The 23,246-nt window shown below is 41.9% G+C and overlaps 1 long non-coding RNA gene across 3 annotated transcripts in view; it reads left to right on the top strand.

The window, feature by feature from the left end:
- LOC104141362 (uncharacterized) overlaps nucleotides 1-23,246 on the top strand; it is a 30,110-nt gene that overhangs the window by 1,154 nt on the left and 5,710 nt on the right. Inside the window, exons 2-4 of one of the 3 annotated variants that reach the window (XR_693519.2) lie at nucleotides 11,855-12,290; nucleotides 14,050-14,195; nucleotides 15,380-18,794. This is a non-coding gene — a long non-coding RNA (uncharacterized lncRNA). Of the gene's footprint in view, nucleotides 1-11,854; nucleotides 12,291-14,049; nucleotides 14,196-15,379; nucleotides 18,795-23,246 lie in introns of those variants that run through there. The other 2 variants (XR_011138036.1, XR_693520.2) reach the window with 2 other exon arrangements.

Below are 23,246 nucleotides of genomic sequence, written 5' to 3' on the forward strand. Positions count from 1 at the left end.
CAAAAGGTAGGAGTTCTGGTCTAGAAACTAGCCACAGAGGACGGTGATCAGCCTTTTTAAAGAGCGGAGAAGTCAGCAGACATCCACCTCACATGAGGAACCTTGCCTTACATTCCCTGTGTTGAAGGACTTGAGATGCAAAGGGGTGGATCTGCCCAAGTTTGGGAGTATTCACATCCAGCCTTTACTCGGGACCCATTGCTAGTCTTGCAAGCTGCATCTGGCCATGGCTTAGAAGCATTATTCTTGCTGATCTTGTGGTCTGTCAAAGTAGTTCAAGCTGAAAAGGGTGAGAATCCTGATTTTATTTAAATATGATGTGGTTTGGATGTTTGTACTTCAGTCCCTCGCACAAACGGATGCTTTTAGTCCAGGTGTGTAGTCAAACGGAAACGTGGGTGGAGAAGGAAATAAAAAGCCGAGAACCAGGTCTCAGAGGACTAGACCAATCATCTGAAAATGTTGTAGCAAGCCTCAATCTATTATTCCAGACAAATCTCCCACCCATTTTACATCACTGTGTAGCAGGCGGCGAAATAATTGCCCTGGATTACTGACGTATAAACAAGTGCAGGCTCAAACACATTGACTCCACAAGGTAACGCACATCGGAAAGAGCAGAAGGACAGGGATCATATTTTACTTTGGTTAGAATATTTTACCAGTAAATCTGTACTAATTAATATAATAATATTTTAATATGCTGTGAAAGTTTAATTGCCTGGCTCATTAGTAGGCAGCTGGAAGAAATGGCATGTGGATGAAAAAAATCTCAGGCTCATCAAGAGACCTTCTTGCACATTATGTCACCTAGCTAGCTAGCTAGCATACATTCCCTCTACAGGCAAAATAGCAACACTGATGAAAATAACACCTGCAAACTCCAATTCTTTAAATATTTGTCTTTTTTTTTTAAGTACCCATTTGGAAAATGCTGTAGTGAAAATATACTATTGTAAAGCCGCAAATCTAGATTAAAAATACTAAAAGAAACCCCTAAAAACTGCTGAATTAAGACAAACATGAAGAACCTTTAAGGAAAGAAGGTCATGGGAAAGCCAGTGCTGATGAAGAGCTAGCACGCACATCACAGAATTTTGTCAATTTTTGCAGTTTGCTTGTACAACTGTAACACTCATCAGAGTTACCTGAATGATAGCTCTTTGTTCAGGCATTGCTGCTGATTAAATCTTGGTTTTCCAGCTAACTGCTAAACCTGCAGGCAGCAGGGATAATGTAGTTGTTTGATCTGTCTAATTAAGAGCTTAGATGTCTCAACATATGCAAAGCAGCTAGATGCCATAGAGATGAAAAAAATGCATGCAATGCAGCAGTAAGAATAACCGTTCTTTTGGTATCTCTTTATGGAGGAAACGATGCAGCCCCACCACGGCTTCCACCATATGAAGTCACTGTGCTGATCTTCACAGTGCCCCTACGAGGCACTATTAACTCTATTTTTTTAGGAGCAGTAAGGCTTAGGTCACGCCAACTGTGTTTTCTCCAAGCCAGTCCCTCAGGTGCCTTTGCCGAGCACTGCTTCTGGGCAGAGAAGCTCTTGCCTACTGTGAGACACAGGTGCAGACACCACACCAGAGCCATGCATCAGGGAAGACTCACGTGGGCCTCATCCTTCTCTTTCACCCTTGCCACGCAGGGTGCCTTGCCGTGGGGTAACACTAGTGCCAGGGATGTGTGGTTTGCTTGATAAGCACTGCTAGATGAAAATATCCCATTTCCTCAGGTACTGCACCAGAGTCTACAGACTATATGTGCCTTCTTTGCAGTATCGCTATTACAGTTCAGATTGGTAACTACCAAAAAGTCTCCATGTGTTTGGGGAGCGAATGACGCGGGAAGGAAAGGAAGGTCAATGAATGACCTTTGGTTTTCACCAGCATAAATAAGGGCAAGGTGCAGCCCCCTTTCCCTTTATTAGAGGGCATTTTTCTTCCTCTGGGTGACTTTCCTGCATGGAGGTGGGTATTGCTGCAGCTGTTTGACTGTATCCTGACAACACTGCTGTGTACTGCAATCAATTTACAAGTATCCAGCACCGATCCACCCAGCATTTTAAATCAGTTTTCCTGAGCAAGTGTTTCTTTGCCAAATTCATCCAGGCACCTCAGCATCAGCTCTAACAGATACCATATGGGCAGCTGGTGAAGAATGACAATAAAAACTTCTATTTGTATTAAAAAGACCTTTCTATAATACGGCAATACATATTGTCTTTTCCTCTCCTTCAAGCAAAGCACATAATTTATGGTAGTGCCTACCTTAATGATCATGGGAGACATGTATTTTTTACTTCTTGCCTACCTTAGTTTATAGGTTTCTGATAAGACAATCCTAAAGAGCTCCTTGCTTTCAGTTTCAGGGGTACTATATTGCTGCCTTTCATGTATTTGGCTGCATAATCCAAATGGTGAGAATGACAGCTTAATCCCCAGAAATAACAGAGGAAGAGTATCGAAGACAATGCTGGTGGCTAAGATCTCATTTCCGGAATCAAGTTAATTTAATGCTCATAAAAGACACCGTAATGACAGCCCTCAAGACAGAGTCTCTGTTTATTCACCGAATAGGCTCAGCTCTTGTAATGTTTTGGCGCCACTACTCGTTTTATTTGCTTATCAAAGTATATCTTGTAGGCAGCAGCTATGCTTGAGGATGTTTTGCATGAATCACTCTTGTCAAGAACCTGACTTTACAGGTATATGTGCAGGAGCTGAAAAGAGGGCTCAGGCAGCTGGTGTTGAGCTTTACCATCGGGACTGCTGCTTCTGCCTGACCAGGTAGAGGATCGAAGCAACCTCCCCCGGGACAGATGGAGCTGGGGGCTCTCCAGCGTGCCATTCCCCCAACCTGCCGGGGCAGCAAGGAGAAGCTAATTCAGGTTTTGTACCCCTCTGGCTGCCAGGTGCCAGTGGGATGGACAGCCCCAACAGATGCGCATAAGTAGGGTCTGAGACCAGCGACTTGTAGCTCCTGGGCCAGCAAGCCGTCAGGATACCTTTGTGGGGTTAAGCTTGTGGTTTAGCCAGATCTGAAGTGATGATATAGAGGTGAAAAGCGTCATATCCCATTAACAGCTCCCTAAGCCGTTCAGTGTCTCAAGTAAGAGCTCTCCTCCTACTGAGTAAGATCATCTTTAAAAATACATTTGGTATCTGTCTCCTAACAAATTCTGTATACACACAATATATACAACAGTAAAATATGTGTTTACATAAAATATTACATTTTGCATTGATATTTATATTCAAGCAAGCACAATTTTAAATATAAAGACTACACGTGTAATGTATGTGTATAGTACATTGACAAGATTTATGTAAACATTATACTACTAGGATAAATGTACAGATGTTCTCAGCGTATGTAAGACAGTCTAAGATTAGCAGTTAACAGTATCACTGCTATTGAACTTAGCGGGTAAAAGGTATGTGAACTTAGCGGGTAAAAGATATGAACATGTGAGTTAATAACCCTCCACAAACTCAGTCTGTGACAGTGGGGAATCAAAAAAAGTCAGGAGAGAATAATTCAGCTTGCTTCTCCACTTGTGGAAAATCCAAGCATTAATGCAGGACCATGACACATATAGAGTTCAACTATCTTTATGATTCAGTTTTGCCCTCAGATAAATGTGCATTTCTTGCATGTTTTCAAAGGAAATTCAATATGATCTGAGTTGCTCTCCTTGCCAACCTCCTCTGCATGTATTTGTGAGGTGAGTGCTTATGGGAGATGAAGCAGAATATGTGGGACCTGGCTGGAGAGCTGGCTGTGGGGGTAGAGTAAAATGCAGACCACAACTGAATTCATTTGCCATTGTGTACAAAACAGCTGTCAACTTTGTAAGTACTAAAATACTAGCCAACCTGCTCAGTTGATCCTCTCAGAAATATGGGATTGTTTTACAAATTTCAGCCCTGTTCCTGTCCAGTCGTGTTCAAATAATCATGTCCGTGAATTTTCTCAAGTTCATGTCAAAACAAAACGTTCCTAGTTTGAATACCCCCCATAGATCATGTGCTCCTAGGAGACACCACAGGCCACTCATAAGCCTGGGTACCAAAGGACATTGGTTTCTGTAAATCCTCCCACCTATTTGTAGTTTGCCCTCTGCTGCTCTGCATGCTAGGAGAGCTTGCCAGGAGTCCTTTTCCTACGCTATTTTCATAGCAGAAAGTCACAGGTCCCCTGGAAAGGGAGCCATGGGAAGCACAGAAAAGGGACCAGTATTCGTGTCTAAATGCAGATGTGTAAAGATGCACCTTCCACTGGGCAAAGATAACCCAAAACTCAGAGAAACAGTGAACTCCTGTGAACTCAGTGAAGCATTTCTGGCAGATGATCCCACTGATACATGCTCCAGAAGACAACTCTATTTTTCCCTTGTAACTACATACAGTTATAACATTTACATCCTCTTACTTTTTTTTCTGTCAGAACAACTACATCTTCCTATAATTAAATTCCCTGTGGTCATTTGGGAGCTCTTACGTTAGCTGGAGAGATGTTTTGTATTGCCTCAAGTATTAACAAGCCAGAGCCGCCAGCCAAAGCACACCGTGATTTAAGAGGGTGCCTAATTTTTGTGTTTACTTGTTTCTTCTCGTACACAGTGAAAATGCAAACATTAGAAGACTGATATCCCTGTTATTAGCCTTTTGCACATCATATTTACTGTTTACTTTGATGATCGGCAGGTGATGATTAAGGAAGACAGGTTCATGAGCACCCCCAGCTCCACCTTCTGCCTTTGAGTGACGGCATATGTGGGATGGGGAGGATCAAAAGGCAGAGAAAGCAACTGTATAAACAGTTCAGGTGGTAACTGGCTTCATTAGGCAGCAGAATATTTAAGACTATTGATGATATTTAATCAAGTAGACATGGCTTTATTTCATCAAGTAGATATGACTGATGCTAGAGTCTTTTTATAGCCTACATTTTATTTAGATACCCTCCCCTACTGACTGAAGTAATGGAGGGTCTGGTTCTCATTTGTGCTCAGCCTCTGTATGAACATTAACTTTCTAGCCATAAACAGCCAGTGGGCTTATTGTAGTCATCACAGGGCATGTGATCCTTCTGGAGGGATTTGAATTTTGTTAATATAACAGCATTAGAAAGACTGTACATGTACTCTGCAAAAAAGGAGGAGGAAATAGAAAAACCTCGGTGCTTTCTCTTTATTGCCTTTTAAGAAGAAACATCAAAATGCACAAATGAGCACATCACACAAGACATCTTTAACAAAATGCATTTGATATTCAGAGCTGTTGAAGGGATAATATTTTCTCAGAACTGCAATGACAGCTAAGTATTTCTTTAGAGTTCTTCAGGCTGTTGTTTTAAAATTAGAAAAGGGTGTTTTTGTTCTTCAAAACCAAATAGTCTGTCTTTTTTAAATAAAAGGGAAATTCTTTTCATGAATATTTTGATTTAACACCATTTTCTGGCAGAAAGGTATTGCAGTGGACATTGTTGTATGAGATCCATTCACATACTGAAAAGCTAAAAAAAATGTTTGCCACACCAAAATGCTTTCCTGGAATTACATGTTTCAAAATAGCCTTAGGTTTAAAAACTGAAATTTCTTATATATTACTAACGCAGTAACTTCTAGAAAATATTTGGCAGCTGCTCATGAAAAGTCACTTTTTCCAAAGGTTTTCTCCTAAATACTTCAATACACTCAGGACGCAGTCTAATTACTTTCAGCATTTACACATTAGAATGGAATGACTCTGAAGAAGCTATCTATTGCCTTGGGTAAAGAATATAATTTAAAAACTCTTAAGGAGTTCCTACAGCATTTAACCCCTTCATAAATTTCCCTAAATGCTATTTTTAAGGCTTCAAATGTGTGTGAAGCAGAGGCTTAAGAACCCAAAGCACTGACTGAATCTGGATCTAGAAAATTAGTAATTTTATCTGGGTGAAGTGAGATCAGGCTTCTGGTTCAGCCCCTTTCAGTCAATTTACAGACTGAAACTGCTACCCAGTGCCTACTGTGGGGCCCTGAACTGGTCTTGTATCCCTGTATTTTCCCCTTCTGCTGCCCAGCCCCTGCGCTGGGGTGTAGGAGAAGAGCTAGGGAATCACAGGGCAAGGCGATCTCGCAAGTGCCCTGAGAAAAAGCAAATCGGGATGCTCCTGGTGCCGTGCTGGACAAAAGGGATTGTGGTCAACCTTACAAACATCAGCAAGCCCTTGCATCTGTTTTCACTGAAGATTAGCATTAAGACTTAAAGGCTGCAGTGAGGGCTGATAAGCCTCAGGAATATCTTCCTGCTTCTTCTCCCAGAGACTGAGGAGACATTTCTGGAGCGTTATTCCTGCGGAGGAAAGATAAGCTGGAATGCCAGAGCTAGTCCGGGGCATTTATCAGTCAGTGGAAACCTTGGCTCAAATAAAAAAACTAGTTCAGAAGCTCATCAATCATTTTTTTAGTTTCCAAGAGATAAAGCAGGGAATGTTTATTAAGAACATTTACTGCACTACTGAACTGTTTTTAAAGAGACATGCTCTCCATAACCATGCACTGCATTATGCATTATTAAGCATTTATACAGCTGTTTTGGGGATGTGCTCTACCTACAGATTGTTTCTAAAACTGAAGACAGCTCTGAATTAAGGAAAAGGCTTGTGTTTGTCACTGTTTATCAGCTTAATGATCAGCAAAGACTGTCACTAAGGCAGCTCTATTTTAAGTTGAAAAAAAGCCTTTGCGCTAGCCTTGAATATTTGACACATGAAAGTCCTTTACCAGGGACCTTCATGGCAGTCTCCTGGGTCACTGAGATGCCTCCCCCACCTGCAGGCAGTGGATGCTGGGGATTAAAAAAAAAGCAAAATCCCAAACTCAGTCTCTTTGCTGCTTCAGACCATGGCTGCTTTCCTTGTCCCAGCTGTAGCTTCGTGCCTGTATTGCATGGCAGTTTCCAGTCCCAGGTTCAGGTTTCAAAGAGCACAGGTTTCTATTGCAAGTCGGTCTCGCCTTGATCACACCCTGGCTACAGCAGAGCCTGCTCTTGTGAGATTTGAAATTTGCTTTTCTGCTTTTGCTTTCAGCCCTTTCCTGGGAGGCAAAAACAAAAGAAGAAAAAGGCTTTTACTGAGTATAGGCATTTGCTGCAGTGACCCCGTGGTAGCTTGTATGTATCTCAGTACCTCAGGCAGGGGCTGCAGGATACATTTATTATATACACAGTCACATTTAAGAGATTGAGATTTAAATTAAAGATGCTTTTTGGTAGATGTTAAATAGAATCCCAAAGTGCTCATTGCATCTACCCTTAAACCTTGTCTTCCCTTATCCCTTGCCTGCTCTACCCGTGAGAAGACAAGAAAGACTTGGGATTTATTGTGGTCCTATCTGGCAAGTTCACTGATGGTCAGTACAGTGATTTGCACTCATTCAAGCAGGGCTGGACCATGAGATTTATTTCCTGTGAGGAGCCATTCTTCAGGGCTGAGGAACCCTGAGGTTTCACAGAAATTCAATACTCATCTGCCGTCATGGCTCCAAAACATTGGGGGTGGGGAAATGAAGCGGGTATTAGCCTTTCTCTGTTTTTTGAGTCACCTTGTAAAATCCCTCAGTAGGGTTAAAATTCTCAATTAGATCATACAAAGCTGTCCAAATGACCAGCAGAAATGTTTTCATTTCCTTTGACAGTTGACAGGACCTGTCTATTTTGGAGGGGCTGCCTGCGATGCAGCACAGTGAGCTGTTTCCCTCTAGGTTCATGACAAAATTTTCAGTGGCTTAGAGATCGCCGCACGATACTCTCAAGCAAGTTCATTCCTGGTAGGGTCCTCTCAAAGATACCAAACTGCTGGAAAAAACATGATCCCTTTTGGTCTATTTGCTTCTGTGTATATCTTTTACCTATTGATCCATTAACCCAGTTCCACGTCTGAGTAGTTTACTAAAAATTCAAGTGCCGAAGTGCTCCGTGAAACAATGAATCCAATATCCCATGAGATTTTTTTCTCCAGCAGATTGTAAACACTTTTTCCAGTCTCACTCGCTTTCTTGGTCGGCTGACAGTTCCACGCGGGGCAGGTTTCTATTCGTGAACATAAAAGGGAACGAGGGGGCTGCACAGCTTGATCATCATTATTTTAAGTAATGAAAGAATGAAAAGATAAATATCCCTCTTGTCCGTCTGAGAACTAAAGAGGCTTCACTTCCCATAGCACTCCAGGCAGGGGAGAGCCAAGGGCTCATTGACTGTGCACAAAGGGACTGTTCTTAGCAGGCTCCTCCCGGCAGCTCCGCAAGGCAGCTATTACCCAGCCCACTGAAAGGCCGAAAGATGGAAAATGGAGAACCTGAAGGGCCACGAATAAAACCCGTCCATGTTAGGGAACCAGCCTCATCAAGCTCTTTTTGGTGAGCAACCAGCTGGGCTGCCAGGGCCTGAGATCCCAGTGACAGACAAGATATAAGCTGTGCGAGTTTGTATTTCAGGCTTCTGTCAAGGAAGAACTGTTTGGTTTGGAGGGAGGAATGAGCTGGGAGAGTGGAAGAGGAAGGGAGGCATCAATATAGTTATTAATTGTTGTATGTGGTACAACCTGCAGTTCCTTTCTAAGAAAGTGGTAAGTTAGTCATCAGCAAGAGGGTCCTGCTGCCTGTGTTTGCTCCACAGGAGCAACCCTCAACAGTGAAGAAAATACAGCCCTGTGCGGAGCCAGGGGCTCTGGTGTACTAAATACATCAAGGTCACTAAAAATATAAAGATAGGGCCAATTTCCATCTCTTTTAATGCTCAAACAAATTTGGATGTGCTTCACTTTACTAGAGCTCAGCACACACTGAAGCCACTGTGGTTTCATTACTTTTCTTTCTCAGAGTCAGTGCCCAGTTTCTTAAGCCTCTTCTGTTTGACATTGTCTCTAGACCTCACCAAGAAGTGTCGGTAGTGATGTTCGTAACACAGAGATGTTTTAGCAATGGAGAGCCTCTATGGGCTTTCACTTAAAAGAATGAAAACCGTGGAAAAGGTAGCTGAGGAAGCAGGCACAAACTGCCACCACTTTCCTCAGTGTCAAGTCATTATTTCAGATATGTAGTATCTAAAATATCTCTTCTGTGGGTCACAAAACCTCATAGAAATGAATCATTTTTATGATCACTTTTCAAAGGCGGCAGCTGAAATTGCACAGATTTGTAAGTCAGACGAAAATCTGAATTTGTCCAGGCAAACACTGGGTAACTGTGCAAACAAGATAGATTAGGGCATACCCCAAGGCCTGCTAGGGAATATTTTTTAAAATGTGCTCATTATTTGCTCATTATTACTGTGCAATTTGAATATACTTGGGTTGTCACCAACATACACTTTTGCACTGTGACGATAATAATTAACCAATCAATTCTAGCAAATAGATGCAGGAGAAAAGGAATTTCTTACTTTCTATATCTTGCAAATTCTATCCCTTTCCAAGTCCATATTTCAGAGTAAAGAGTCCCAAAAGAAAGCAAAACGTCAATCAGGAACACATTTTTCAAAATTAAAAAAATATTTTTTTGGTTATGAGCAGGATGCTACCTTCTCAAATGCAGCATGGAGCCATGCTGTGAACTCCTCTCTGTGGCTTTTGGGAAAGGAAAAGCATACTTGTGCTACAAATTATTACTATGGTAGAGCATGCTGTGGTCCATGTTCAGGATTTCCAGATATTGAACTGCCCATACTGAAATTCTTTGCATCCATAAATCTAGCATGCCCCCTGAGTGAATCAAATTTACTGCGTGCTTACAGCAGCCAGAGATGCTTAGACCCATGGAAAACAGTGTGTTCTTGTGCTAGGCACCTTGCAAAGACAGAACAAGAGGAAGCATCTGCCTCTAGAAAATTGAAACCTCAATAAGAGAGATCAGTAAAGAGTGAAGGAAGACTATGTGTGGAGTAAGCACTGAGGGAAGGACTGAAAGGCATTGCAGGAAAAAGGCAGGCTGAATGAGAAAGAAAATCTCCCTGGGGATACAAGAAATTATTAGTCTTGTAGGAACTGCTTGCTGCAAGGGCTCTGACTAGCTGTTTCAGGTGGATTTTTGAAAGCTACAGAGCACAAGAGGCTCAGTACAAAGCACAGCCCCTTGAAAGTGAGCAATGCCTTGCATTTTGGGGGACCAAAATTGAGGTTAAGGAAGGCCTGGCACCAGCTGGATCCTAATTTCTTCTCTTTTGCCCAAATACTGTTGATATGCAGCAACAGAGCAAGACTGGCATGTACAGCTTGTGCAGGTAGACACTGTACAACTGGAGAGGATCAGTGCATGTTTGAAGATCTCATCGCAGGCCAGGGCAACATTTACTTGGTTTTTCCCTAACGTTTTGCCTCTGTATTTTCACTGTATTAGGAAAAGACTGTGGCAATATGATGCAACATGCAGCGATCCAGTCAAAGTATGCTTCTTGTTTATATAAAGGCTTTGGAGCAAAACAAGCCTTACAAGAGATTTCAACCTCAGCTCCTGAGTGTGATAGTGCAGACATCATTGGTTCAGATGACTTAAAACCAGGCATCTCACAGTTTAAAAAGGCTTCTTACAGAGTGGGTGCAGACAGCTTATATTGGTCCAGGTGCAACCAGGCATGTACTGAACAGCCATATATTCCTTTTTTCCTGCATGACAGCAATACTATGGCAGTCCTCTGGTATTTTGGGAAGAAAAAACAGAAAACAAAAAAATACAGTATGGAAAGGAGAAGGGAAGCAGCAGCATGCTGGAGCTGGAGGTAAGGGAGGTGATAGCAACTAGTGATCTCTGTTTGGCTGCTCTGTTGCTGTAGAGGGAAGGGGTCCTCTCTCCTCTGATCCCTCCAGGCTGCACGATGGCTGCTCTTTGCTCCCCATCTCTCTTACAGAGAAGAGTTGATGCTTCTGCATGCACGAGGCTCACAAATGGCTGCTGGAGACGGGTAACTGTCCTTGTCATCCCTGGCCTTGATAGCATCAGTCTCATGCTCCTTAGTGAGAAGTGCCTTTCCCCCCTGCTCCCCACAGAGAGTGCAGGTGCTGCAGGAAGCTGGCGCAGGTCTCTGGAGGTGCCTCTCCCTCCCCGAAGAGCGCACAAGGAACCAAGGCTGGCACCTTCCTGGCCTGGACCACTCAGCAAAGTGTCTGCAGTGAGGCAGGAAGCATCCAGACTAATGGCTTTTTATGGGCAGGAAGGGCAAACGCTGATTTCGTGAAGATTTCTTGGAGGCTGCCTTCCTGCCTCCCAGTTGAGTCTTCTCCTGCCAGATGAGCATTTCTCTCATTTGCACTCACTCTGACTTAGCTGCCTTGTTTTCAGTAATCTTCAGCAACAATTGCTCCTGCAGAGGAATCTCTATGACAGGGTAATTCTCCATTACATAGTAACTTGCTTAGTCAGTACATTGCTAAGAAGAATTGACAGGCCTAGGGGACCTGAATGCTGCTGTCTGTTCAGCATTTAAAGCACTGAGGAAAGCACTGCCAGCTCAAAGCCTAAGATCAATGAAGCTGAGCAGAGTGCTCAGAGTTTTCATATGGAAACTTAAAACACGGTCCAAATATGCAGCTTCTTCCTTATTTCATTGAATATTTTCCTTGTTTTCCATATCTGAGCCTAGAAGCTGATTTTCCCTCTGTCCTGTTGAATACCTAGACCATATTGGGTTGAAATACTATGGCTATCAGTCCTTTTCCAACATTTGAACCCTATTTGCATGAACAGACAATTCTGGAGGGATACAAGCTGTATACTCACACTATACCACCTGGTCTTTGACTGCAAATTCATCATCAGTCAGAAATGAAACAGCCCTCTTGACTAGATCTATTGTTTTTTCAGGCTGTGGATTCCTCCTATATAGACACCTGATCTGCGGAAGGGAGGAGAGGCTGAACCGGAGCTTACGCTCTGAGCCTAGAGACTGACCCCTGTCATCAGTGGCATTGCCTCCCTCGAGGAAATACTTGACTTGGAAAAGCAGAAAGAAGAGAGAGCTGCAGACAAAACACCTATTGTTAGTGAGAGCAGCCTGTTGAGACGTTGTGGCAGAAAATGCTTACAAAGCAGATATTGATCCATCTCACAGGTGAAAGGTATAATTAGGCATGCAGTCAAGGCCTGCAAGATCCAAGACAAGATCTTCTGATGAAGGAAGGCCCTTGATACGTCAAAGGGTGCAGGAAGCACATGTATGAAATCAATAGAGTGCATCAGAGCTGATAATAATGACAGAAGATTGATTATACTGCAAATGATAGAACGATTCCCTGGGAAGGTGAGTGCTCAGGTAATGTGTTTTTAACTTTTGAAGAAAATCTGCAAAAAAAAAAGAAGAGGTATAGGTATTGAAACCAAATGCTGTTTTGAGCTTTACAGGGTTAGGTGAGGCAGAAGCTGGGACAGAACCAGACATTCTGGAAATCTGTGAATTTTTTGCCTACAAGAAACATCAGGAACACATTCCCAAAAAATAACTCTCATAAGTCTAGAGACCAGTTGTTCCCTTTGTACTATAACGAACCGCAACTGTTATTACCACATGCAAGGTTTGCTTTATCAGGCAAAATAGTATTGAATGTATTGCTTGTAAGTTTTAATCTGTTTACAGGTTTAACTAGATAAGCAAACAGGATTATTCTCACGAGTAAATATTACAGGCTTGATTTTCACAGTTCAAGCTCAGCAATCCATCCTTCTTCATCGCACTGCACTTTTCGTGCCACGCGTGTGCTGAATTGAAGGAACTTAAGTGTATGCTTTTGAAGCTTCGCTTAACTGGAACCTGACTGAATCAGAACAGCAGAAAAACACCTCTTGCCTAGATAACAAAGTCTGTGCTGTTTAAGAAAATGCCAATGACAGAAACTTTTTATTAAATACATATGGCAATATTCCCCATGATCCTTTCATGAATTACAGATGCAGAGGGTCATTCTCTTCTGCCTTTCAAGCAGGTTTAAAAATGAACCGATGCTGCTTAGCTATATGCTGGATGAGTGCATCTCATTTTATTTCCTGCCATGCATAAGACTTAGCTAAACCCTATCCATTTGTTGTATATTGAGGCAGGGAATGTGTATATGGGTATATATTAATAGATAAATTTTATGGGCATATTTTATATACAAATAAGACATTTGTTGTTTCTTTTTTTTTTCTTCTCTGAAACTGCACATCACTTCCTTTTGTTTTCCCTCATTTCTTGAACATTCTTTCATTTACTTTTTCCTTCCCTGTCCTTTCCCTGACTTCCTCCATGTGTCTCCATTACTCATGCTGTCTTCCCATACTCCCTTTCTTCCTTTTCCCACTCTTCTTTGCTGAATTACACAAGAAGCCTCTTCAGGTTTCTCTGTGCCGGCATAGTTTCTCGTTAGGAAATATGCAAATATGTGAAATCTTTGACTTTTTGTGCTGGCAAAAACACTATGTGCATTCTGCACATACTTGGTCCAGCCTGTCCTGTTCAGCAGTGTGAGATCTTGCCCTTTCATCTGCTGTGGCTAGTCATTTTGCTCAAATAAAGGTGTGGAAACCACATGCTAAGCAGCTGCAATGTACAATCACTGTTCAAACGCTGGCCTAGACAGTTTTCTAATCTTGAACAGTATAGTGTCCATCAGCATGGAGCAGAGGCATAAGAAGGAGTTCTCAGACCAGCTTCAGCATCTTAAGATGTATGCAGAAGGGTTATTCCCCACTTTCTTAAGTCAGAAAGGATCACAATGCACTGCAGGAAGTAGAAGAGGAAGAGAAGTGGAGCCACATAAGGAGATGTCCGTTCCAATGGGAAATGAATATGGCTTTTTTAAACTGTTTTGAATTTTAGAGTCCCTTGTATTAGCAAGTGCACCAATAACAGCTAAATCAGGGCACTTCAGGTATACAAGTTGCACACACTTATTAAACTTGACATTAAACAAACTATATTCTTTTTCTATGCTTCTCCCTTCCTGGTTGACCCCATGCTGTTCAATCCTACTGTTGTGTCCAAGAGATGCCCTCAGGGAAATAAATTTGTTGTAAATCCACAGTTCCAGCAATAAAGTCTCTGTCTTCCGGAGATGACCTTCTGACTATCTCAAATAAGAAAAGATTTATGACAAGAAATTTCTTGGGCTTGGTCTTGAGTGGAAGGTCTGGGAAAGTGCTACAGAAAATAAGCAGTCTGAATCTTCAGGTCAGTATTTGGAAGAGTAAGCCAGATTCTATCTTTAAACCTATCTCACATTTATCTTCCCCTTCTGACTCATAAACTTCTCATACCGGCATTGCTAATGTTACCTCAGATTTTGAGTTTTGACCTCTGCTGAAAGCTACTTTGGTACAGGTGAGGTTGCAATGTACTTTCTTTCAAGTTCTTTAAGGATCAAATAATATTTCTTGAGAATTTTCAGCAATTTAGCAATCAGCTTCAAGAGAAGCAATACCCTAGTTCAAGTTTCACTTTGTGTCTTTAGAAAGGAGAACACAATAGTACACGTTATTGTATACAGACTTCCACAGATTCAGGTTGATCTGGCAATCACTTCCCATTTCCACTTTTACAGGGAAGTGTCCCTTCCTTTAGGATATCTGTGTTTCACCATGTTGTTCGGAGTCCCTCTCACTCAATTTTGCATTTGTCTCACAGGAGGTTTCCTGTCAGAGCACAGAATTTATTTCTTCAGGAATGAAAACCTCTTCTGGTCTTTTAAGCATTGATAGGAAGCATCTGGTACTCTAGCTCATGGGATATGTTTTCAGATATTCTAAGACTTCTGCTTGTAATCTTCTAAATGTTTTACAAGTGGCAAAAAAAGGGCAGGGAGAAGAAAAGAACAACCACTATTTAAGATGTTTGTTTTACCAAAGTTTCCTTAGGTTGCCACTGGAATGCTAGCACCAGCTTTTAAACAAATAATTTCACTTTTCTCCCTACCTTTCATCAAAGGCTTGAGATCTATTTATCCCACTCAGTTGTTATTGAATGTTACTAAAACTCTTGTTGCAGGAAAAAAATGACAGCTTTCAGCATGAAATTGAAACCTCTAAGAAAGCATTAGGCTAGAGGAGAAAGCTAAATAACCTTCTGGCTTAGGCAAACGCATTCTGCAGAGAGGGCAGAGATTTCAATTTTTAGCTGATAGCAATGAGAAAGTTTGTTTTCAGCATTTTTCAAATCAAGGCTTAATAAAAACAAACAATAAAACAAAAATGACTGTGGCTTCACCTTATAAGAAAACAGCCAGCCCCATTTCTTTGATTTACGCTGAGGAAACACAAGGACAGTGGCCTGGGATTTTAACAAGAAGCAAAAAAAGTCAACTCGAAACCCCAAAGCAGACCTTTCTAACAGATATCCCTGCTTCCTGTCTCCAACAGCTTGCGAAAACAAAGAAGATATTCATCCCTGCCGGCGGTTCCCCCAACACGTCCCAGCTGCGTGTCCCCGGCCATTGGGCACCACACCTGGGCCCCCACCACAGCTGCTCCCCCCAGCAGTGCCTGGGAAAGGCACCACGAGCCCTCTCTGAGGTCGGCACAGAAATGCCGCAGCTCAAAACTCTGCGTGCTGGGCAGCCGTGGAGAAAGCTGATTCACACTGGGGCTGGGGCTGTCACAGGTCCTCAAGGAAGGCGCCATCTCACAGGGCTGCAGTCATCTCTGGGGCCTGGCACAGCAGAAGCTGCAGCTCATTTTGAGGCGTGAATATTTCTGTAATAATAGTAATAATCCAGTTTGCCCCAAATTTGCAGTTTCTGCTCAAACCAAAGTTCATGGGAAACTTTTCTGGGAAAGAGGTCAATCATATGTTTAAAGGAGGGGGGGAAAAAAACTTGCTGTGTGAGTTCACCTGCTTGCGAAGGACGTGAAAGAGTCAAAAGTGAATGCACTGTACCGCTCAGCATGCTGTGCTGAGGCAGAGCAGACATGGTGGTGTCTCCAAGGAGTGCCAAGTTACCCAATGTCTGCCTTCTGAGCTAGCAAGCAATCCTCCTCCGGCTTTCTGTGGCTTTCTTTGGAGAGTTTTGGAGAGTTTTGTGCATGAAGAATGTCGAGAGCAATAAAACAAACTCCTCTACTCTGCATCGCTTGAGCAAGGAATACATTTTCTTCTCAAGGCATTGTGCTGATGGATAGATCCCTCACTAACGGCACAGTACTGTTCCAGATCCTCAAGCCTGAGCACCACATATCCTTTCATTTCCAATTGGAGTAAACATTATCATTTAATTTTTCATCAGTAATAACATTTTCTTAAACTAACCTGTTCCACTTTGACTAAACAGAGACCTGAAAGGTGTTGTTCAGATTTTTTGTGGGGGGAATGGTTTTGGCCAGGTTCACAGACGAAAACAAGTAGAGAATAACATTCAGGCCTTATGAAAGTAGCTGCTTCACAGATTTAATCTCAAAGTAGTAATCCTCTCAAGGTTTCAGGTATACCCAAATCCTTCTGGAGTAATAGGGATCTGACCAAGGCAGCAGACAGGGACGGCTGTAGCAGAGAAATAGTCCTTCTAGTTTTGAGTTTGAGCTAAAGGCATAACCTTGAAATTCAGCTCCAAACACCTTCGGTACCAAATAATGCTATGTAGGCCTGGTTGTAAATCCCAGTTTCCAGTGAGCAATGACAACTCAGTGAAACGTCTGCAGTAACTTTTTTTAATGTCGGCAAGTAGCTGAGTCTCCCTCCCTCTCCCATCTCGCAATCTCATTCTCATAAATGTTTCCATTCTAGCAGAATTTTTTCCCAGAAAAAGCAACCTCGTAGCAGACGCTCAACATTTCAGCTTGAATTGTTTGGCAAAGTGATAAGCAACTGAAAGTAGCACTTTTTAATGGGAAAAAGTGTTGCGCAGCAGTCTCTGTACCACTCATTATTTTAATCTGTTTGTCTAGCTGTGGTATTACCAAGGCATGTATTACTGTAATATTTAGGGCACAAGCTCAATGTCCATTTATTTTTCCAGCCTTGCTGCAAAGATTTAGCAAAATGAAAAGGGAAGATTTCCTTGTCCCTCATGCTTGGTATATACAGGTTTGGCATCCCAGATAAAGCGTATTGTCAAAGAGAGGGGTCCTTTTGGGAACTCGATACTTCCCTAGAGCCCCAAATGGTCTATTTGAAACATGTGCTGAAACTCTGTGCCTGGTGGTGTTATAGTTACACATGCTAAGACTAGAATAATTGAGACTCCTCCTTGTGACTGTAATTTGGATTTCTTTCACCTCATGCCCTGGTGATGGAATGCATTACTCACAAACTAATTAGAGCATCTGAATTTATACATCATTATTGATGTCTTTGTTTCTTGCCAAAATAGGTTTGGTGTTTTACAAAGCATGAAAGTGGGCAGCGCCTGCCCCAAGGAAAGGTTGACATGCACACAAGAGGTGTTGGCTTGAACAAAGCTACTTTAATGATTGATGGAAAAAATATTTGGAGGAGAAACAAAGCTTCTTTTCCTTCCAGATGTAATTAGATGAGAAACACAAGAAAGCAATTGTGGATCTAGATTGTGGCAGATAAGGAACATTCAGTAGTGCTAGGTACGTAGTGGAGCGGGCTACGGTCATGTCCACACCTGATCAAGAAAGGTGAATTCAGACCAGACCAGGACAGAGAAGGGCTGATGGACCCAAAGGATAAGGTCATGGTTAACCTATCCCAAGTGAGAACACCTGGAGACTATGGCCTCACAAATGAAGTCAGAAGTATGACAAGAACAGGAAGGGTGCATGGCAGTGTGGGCTGTACAAAACCGCTGGGAACAGCTGCACATGATTCTTCAGGAGCTATTTAAGGTGAATAATGCTGATATGCTGATAGAAGGATTAATGGGGAGTTAGTAGACTTGGAGATATTTAAGCTAGACATCAGAAGCCTGGCAGCATGAGGAGTCTGCAACAACCTTCCCGTGGAAGAGAGCAGAAGGGTGGGCGCAGGGTTGTAGGATGGAACCCAGCCCAGCACGAGGCCAGTGATATGATGCAGACCCCAGAGAAATGGGGTCAGCATTGGTGGAGTCCCTTCCAATACTGATTTTTTTTAAGAAATGGGCAGGAACTGCTAACCTGTCAAGCTGTATTCCCTTGAAAGACAAAGGATATTCTACACAAGATATGCTACTTGTATTTCATATGTTGCATTATGTTACAGGGGATACATTACACCCAAGCTTGTCCTAATACCAGTTTTTCCACCCTATGTATAGGGGACACAACTCAGTGATGTATCTCCCAGTTCCAGTGAATTTACTAATCTATTTTTCCCAGCAGTTTTTCTGAAATCTGATTGCTACCTTCTCTATCTACATGAACCAAAGGTCTAATGCAAGTCTACTGAACTTGAGGAACAGAGGCTGAAGCAACTTGTTGAAGAAGGCCTTGGATGCTCTCTTATTTTGCAAGGCCTGTTCTGCCCACCCGTAAGTAGGGAGAGTCAAGAACGAGACTAATACTTCTCTCTCCTTCTTACTTCTTCTCCCTTTGGTGGAAGCACCTAGCCTTTCTCAGTACACATGAGCTTTGATTTCATCCATTTCCTCCTTGCAAGACATAAGAAAAACTTTATACGTCTCCTCCTCCTCCGTATTAGCCATGAATGGTTAATCACAATCTCTCCTTCCATTAGCAGAAAGGAAAGAATCCGTTTTCAGATATTTCCCTTCATATTTCATTTGCTGTAATTAAACTATTCTTTCAGTGTCCTTGGAAACAAAATAAATTAACTACAGTAACAGCATATACTTTCTCCCCTTGTTATGGGTAAAATGATACTCACCACATCAGCAGAACACGCTGTGCTGGAAGCATTCCAGTCTCTTGAGAAACCTTCTCACAGTTATCATAATATGCAGTCAGCATATATGAACAAAGAATTAGGAAAGTTAAATTTGAAGCAATTCCAGTATTGTGGTTAGACAATGTATATAAATATCTCTTCTATCATACAGCACTCTTGCATTTGCAAAAACATTATCATTTAAAATCACCAGCTGAATACAAATGTTCAAAGATATTATTTTCATTATTGCTTTTGCCAGTGAATCTGGATCTAGTTCCTGTTCTCAATCACTGAGTAGTTGTGGATGGTTGGATCACTCCATTTTAGCTAGCAAAGGAAGTGGTTAGATATTACTCTTATCTCTTTCTCCACCTATATGAATATGCATATGCATAAACAGCTGATTTGTTTTCAAATTTTTAGGTGAATCTTAATAACACACTACATGAAATTAATACTTCACACCTTGATCACATAAAACCACAGTTAAAATTGTTCAATGCGTTTTTGCCAAGAGTAAGTGACGGCAGGAGTTTTGAATGGCCTGTGTCCTGTAAAGATGCCAGCCCAGGTAAATCAAAATCAGTCCACTGAAGTGAAATCGAAGTTAATAGCAGGAAAATTTCTTGAAATTTTCATCTTGGAACGCACCTTGGGTGCAGCCCCAAAGCCCCGAATGCTTTATATTTAAGAAAGGCTGGTCTGTGGTGATTTCAGATTAATTTATAGGCATTATCAGTTTTCTCAGGCCCTTCAATGAAACATGGCATTGATTCAGCAACTGAAAGAGATAAATGGAATAAATAGTATTTGGGATCTGGGTCTCAGAGTTCATCAAAGCTGTCTGCTTGGCATAGTTGCTTCTAATGTGAAAAGATGATATTATCACACTTAAAATAGACACAGCCGGAAAGCAATTGAAATAAATAAACAGTGGATCCCCCTGAGATAAACTGAGAGGCTCTTCACTTTGGTTTAAGAAGAAATATTTATCCCTTGTTCCCATAAATCTCCTCATTTGCACACATGCACACATGTATGCTAATTCTCATTTGTACCTCTGTTCCTTCACAATGGGAATAAAATCCCATGGAAAGACTCCTCTGGCTCCCCATGTACCCAGAAACGTGAGGTATGATAACTGAATGTGACCTTGATCACAAAGCTGTGGAGTGTCTCTTTGCTGAATCACTCTTGCCTTTTAAAAACCATCGGGCAATGTAAGGACTGTTGAACTGATCAGCTACTGTGCATGGGAGGGAAGAAGGGGAAAGAAGGGGCAAGTTTTACAAAAAAACAACAAAGCAAAGCAAAATCAACAGCCTATCATCCTTCCGCAAAATACGCCAGAGGATTTCAGACCTTAGATTGCTGAAGGCCCTCCAGTTCTGCTCCAGCCATAAATATGTGAGCAAGTTAAGCTCCCCGTGGTTTTGGCCAATCCCAGCCATGTTTAGTCTTAATCTGTCTCAATCACTAGCTACCTTTTAAAAATAGCATTCTGTGGTTCCAAAACATCTTTAGTTAATCCTTGCTTAGTTTGGAAAGGAATTATATTTGGAAGGATGCACATGTCCGTGTGGCTTTGATGGATACTCCCTTTACTGTTCTCATCCATCACACATTTTCTTGAACTACAATATATAATTCTCCAGCATCAGGCTACTGAGCACTGGATCCTTACGCAGTATGTTTTCGTTCAGAGGAACCCAGATCCTGTAGTAGATGAAAAATAAAATTCTTGAAACTGTGCCAAGTTGATATGTGGATGTTCTTGGATCTTCTCCATAATGTAAGTCAGAGGCATTGGTGCTGCTTACCACACAAGAAGCTAAGGAAAGAGAAGTAAGAATTTTATAATATTTCAAAGATCTTTTCTACACGCCTACAAATGTCTCTGGAAAAGCCCTGACATTTCATTTGGAGTTGTAGCTCTCTCTGCAGAACAAGAACTTGGCTTTTATTACTGGACGTAAGGAAAACAGTTTCTGAGATTAGTTTTCAGTTCATGGATAATTGACAGAAAGTGTTTTAAATAGTTCATTTCAGGACATCTTCTGCACTCTTTTCTCAAGTGAAACATTAATTTTCATTTCTCATTCCCTTCTCAAATTAGAGCAGCGTAAGAGACTGCAAGTCTTGAGAAATCTGGCCTGAAATTCTCTCTTTATATTTCTTAAGCAAAAACTTCTTTCTTTCCACTTCACCTTTTAGATATTCTATTGATATTTTTCACCAGTCTTATTATTCCAGAATAGTACTAAGCACATCATTACTCCTAAGCACAGTCTATTTTTGCTAAAAGAGAAGTTCTCTCTCATGCAGAGAGCATATGCATTGCTCAACCTCTCTTAAGATCTTAAAACAGATATGCGGATATGCATATGCATATGCAGCTGTATTTGCATCACCAGCTGTCTGCAGAAAGGTAGATTTTGTATGTAGGAGAAAACTCTTGAAACTGAATACAACAGTGTCATCATATTCCACTCTGGACAGAACTCATGTAACAGAACTCATTGTCATAACTGGCAACGTGTGCTTCTCTCTCAAATGAGTACTTTTCAGAAGGGTGTACAGGCCAGTGTGCGCTAAACATAAAGGCTCTTAAATGACATTGTCATTTTTATAACTCCAGTATTTCGTGGAAAAAACTATTACATGGTTTCCGCATCTAGATCTCAGAATTTCTAGGAGAATCAGGTGGGGAAACAAATCCTCTGCTTGACCGTGTGAGTACGTGCTAATGTAGCTGATGTGCACACATCTGAGACCACAGATGGAAAACAGTTTGCACATAAATTTGTGGATAAGCAAAACAGGCAGTGCAATTTTAGAAGTCAGATCAAAACCACTTACAAAAGAACTTGCAGAAGTTTGGCTCTAAATATTGTGAGATTTCATTTCCATGCTTTTTTTTTTTTTTTTTGAACACTAAATTATAGTGGCCTACAGAAGCAAATGCACAGGCATAATATGCAAAGAGCACAAAACCAACTCTATGCTGTGCTGTCTGTGCAATTCAAAACAACTCAGTATTAAACTCCAGAACACATGCAATTACATAGAACATGAAAACCTCAGAATAAAAAATAGAAGAATCCTCAGATTAGTTCTGGTTTGTGAATCAATTTCCATTTCTCTTATTTCTACTGAACAACTGGAACTGAAAAGCAATAAAACCCAGGAAGTGCCACAGTAAGGGATTTTTGCAGTTTCTCGACTAGCACAGACCAACTTGGTGGGGGGGAGGAGAATGATATCAGCAATTTCCAAAGCCATTCGAAGTTTCTTATATTATTCAAACCACATTGGTAGAATCACCCCTAAGAATTATGTTACATGTGGTGCCTAGTAGCCACTCAGGTTCAGTTCGGTAGCAAACTGTGATTTGTGCAGCCATCCATAGTGTATGATGCCATGAAGAGCTGCTGCCCCTACTCCCAGCACACGGTGCAGATGGCCCCAGAAACAGCACTGCACTTGGCTACAGTAGAGGGGTACAGTCCAAAAAATGGATTTAAGAGTAACTAGAGGAAGCTTCAGGAAACGGAAACTATGGTTTCATGTTTTCATGAGATATTCATAAATACCCATAGCTCAGGGGAGTTTTATAATGACTTTTTAAACCAATTTTGTTTAATGATTTAGGATGATCTTCTGGGAGCTCCCGTGGGAACAAGATTTGCAGGCTAAGGTGCTGCCGTAGTGCCTGTCCCGGGAAAATGCTCCTGGAAACAACTCTGTTACAAAAAAACAAAAACAGGGGAGCTCTCTCTTTGGCATCATCTTTATCCCAGTGAATGGGATTTCTCTGGCATTAGGCCACTCTCCAGCAACAGGAGGGTAGCAGTGTTTAGTCCAATGTCAATACATATATTTGCTTATTTTCTTTTTTTATGGTGTGCAGGAAGTTATTGTGCAGCCACTGGATAAGTAGGATTTAGGAGAGGATTTTCATCCCCAAAACATGTTCATTCCTGAGTGGTAGAGGCCACTTTCACAGTGAATCGAAGGGATGCAGAGCCTTGTTGTTTGCCACAAACTGGCAGGTCGCTCCACCTCACCCAACAGCCCTCTTGGTGACAACATCCCCACTGCTTCTAGCCACGAAAGGACTCCTCACCGCAGGGCTCAGGCATGGATTTTCTCTGAGGAATATCCAAGTACTTTGCCTTGTTTGAAGCTATTCATTCTTATATTTATACTTCCACACCCGGAAAAGGACACCTGGCCCAGGGGCTGTTTTGTCCGCGGGGCCCATTGCTGCCCCTTGGCTCTGCTGCCGCCCCCAGACCCACAGTGAGGCACCCTGCACTCTGACTGCACTGCGTGTTGTGACTGTTGGGACCTACCCACCTCATGTCCCACCTCCAGAAATGGAAACGGGCCCTCTGGAAGGATGAGATTTCACTCCGAGGAACCAGCAATGGGATCTGGGCTACTCTTGGTCTTCTT

This window comes from Struthio camelus, chromosome Z (assembly GCF_040807025.1).
Source record: "Struthio camelus isolate bStrCam1 chromosome Z, bStrCam1.hap1, whole genome shotgun sequence".
In the NCBI taxonomy this organism is placed as follows: domain Eukaryota; kingdom Metazoa; phylum Chordata; class Aves; order Struthioniformes; family Struthionidae; genus Struthio; species Struthio camelus.